We start from the raw sequence: 2,728 nt of genomic DNA on the forward strand, positions 1-2,728 counted from the left end.
GGAGAAGGGGAGAGAGAGAGAGAGAGAGACCTTGTATGCGTTTGAGAGTGAGAGACAATACACTTACATGTGTATATATATGTTTAATATATTATATGTATAAACATATTATATATACAATGTCATATTATACACATATTATACATAGAATATAATATCATACAATAGCGCATACATGTTGTTTATAGTAAAGATAGCGCATACACATTGTTTAATGGGAAACACGCGCGTACACACTTCTTACACTATAAATACCCCGTACGTGCTTTTTAAACCATAAGTACCCCATACATGCTTTTGACTTTTAGGCTTGGAAATAGGCCTGGATGACAAAGCTACGGATTGGAAGTTTGATTTCCCTCCATTTCTCTCATTTTTGATGTGTTTTATTTTATCAACTTGGTTTATCGACTTTGTCATCATCAGGTTTACACTTCATAAAGTGGGCATTTCTAAGATTGCCACCATATTTTCACCCATCTTCTGAGCTTTCTAACCATATAATTTTTTTTCAATTTGAACAACAATAACATATTATTATTGAATTTCTTTTACTAGTGTCTCCATAGTTCTCAGAGACATAGGTGCACCATTTTTTGAATAACTTTTGACATACGTATCCAAATTTAAAAAACTTTATATATTATTGTTGTGGCGGACCCTTCCCCCTTGGTTCCTACACTTGTTGATCCTACTCCTCACCTTCACTTTGCTCTTGGCATTTGTTCTATTGTTGCTGCTCTACTGCAACAGCCTGTTGCCACTCTGCAACATCAGTCTGGAAGTGACTCTATAGGGTCTTCCCCGCTTGATTCTTCTTCGAAAGTTCCTAATGATAGTGTTTCCTCCTAGACCACTTGACAATTAATGCTTCAGATTCTGTTTCAGTTGATTCATCTCATGATGAGGTGCCCCTTACTGCTGATGAAGGCTATTAGTAGGAGGAGGTCTAGGAGGGACCTCAGCACCTATAGTTACAACAAGGCCACCATCACCAGCGAGAGCAACAACAACATCACTAGGCAAGGCAACCACAATGCTAGCATCATGTGGTGGAGGACAACCATCATCGATCCCCACGATAGATAGAGGGGGCACCCACTTGTGTAGGAGAGGATAAGGGCACGACAGAAGCAAACAAACCAACACCCATCGAAACAACAGAGGGCACAATAGGAAACAAGTTCAAATTTCATTGGGCGAGGAGAGAAGACATTGTGAGAGCTTACTTTTTATAATATGGACATGACATGATTAAAAATTATACAAATATTTTTTATCCTAGTTATAGATAGAAAAAATTACATCTAAGTCATTATCATGAATAGATTAGGAGCAAAGACAAGTCAAAATTTAGAACAAAGGATTGATAGAGTGTTGAAGAGAACAATGAAATCATATGAAAGGAAGTCGTGGGATTTTGATAGAAGAATTGAATAATTAAATAATAATAGGGGATGATCTAGAGACACGTCTTTTTGGTTCTCCTCCCTACTTTGCTCTTCATTCACATTCTCCTCCTAATCATCTACAAGACAACAATTCTCAAGGGCTTTCAATTTCTTGAATGGTGGAAGAAATAGTTTCTTCTCTCTTGAAAATTTCCTATTCCATGTACCACATTGGACCCCATCACTTGCAAAATCCTTATCTTCATCTTTTGATAGTATGCATTAAGGAAACCTTCACTATCTCCTAATAGAAAACCTTCTCCCCTTTAAAGAAGATGATTATTTAATCACCAAGGACATCTGATCCTAATTTCCTCTTCCGCTAAGAAATCCCTCTCTAGATGATGAAATATGAAAAAGGGATGCACAACAATAGCAACAAGGTCAACCTCAAGAAATACATGATTAGATATCTTCCTAACCAAAAAAAACAAAAAATAGGATAGAAATGGCCCATAAATATTCAAACAAATAATTCAAAGTAAAATAAGAGCATTTCAAACCTACAAAATGATTTTGAGTAGCTACCATCTATTATTACAAGGAAACTTCTCTCTATGAAAGCATGTGTTACTATTAAATACACAATTACTACAAATGTACAAGGATCTTGATAGACAAATAATGACCCCATTGAAGGATATTCTAGAGACAAGGATGCAACCTTCTTTATAATGTTAGAAAGAGATACATTGGGGGAACCATCAACAAAAGAAGAAAAGATTGGTAAAGCTTCAATACAATATGATGCAAAAAATGAAAAAGAATAAAATTACAAAATAAACATTTAAGTCAAATATAAATTATTTGACATTTTACATTACTAATTCGACCCATCCAATTACTTTTTTACCATGTGACTCTAAAATAAAAAAATATTATAATTACTACAAGAAATTGGATCAACGAATTGATGATGCTAGGTTACAAAACTATTAGAAAACTTGGTAGGCTAAAATTCAACCCATGAATGCACATCTTCTTTTTGTGCATGTGTTATCAAGGAAAAGGATAGCTCACCCCATCAATTCACATTTTCTTTGTATTTTACTTTGTGTCTGCCAACTACTACTTTGATAATTTGAATAGTGTAGGGCATAGAAACCAATCAAATTTGTATGTTGGCCATCACAACACAAGCAATTACATTAGCAATTAAATGTATTGACCATGTTTTTTTCCTGTGAACTAGAGAAAACTTATAACTACAACAGAGATATGTTGGTTCTCCTGCAAAAATTACTTTAGCCAAGATTGAAGAAGAAACAGCTGAAGAA

The sequence above is a fragment of the Cryptomeria japonica genome, chromosome 4 (genome assembly GCF_030272615.1).
Source record: "Cryptomeria japonica chromosome 4, Sugi_1.0, whole genome shotgun sequence".
NCBI lineage: Eukaryota > Viridiplantae > Streptophyta > Pinopsida > Cupressales > Cupressaceae > Cryptomeria > Cryptomeria japonica.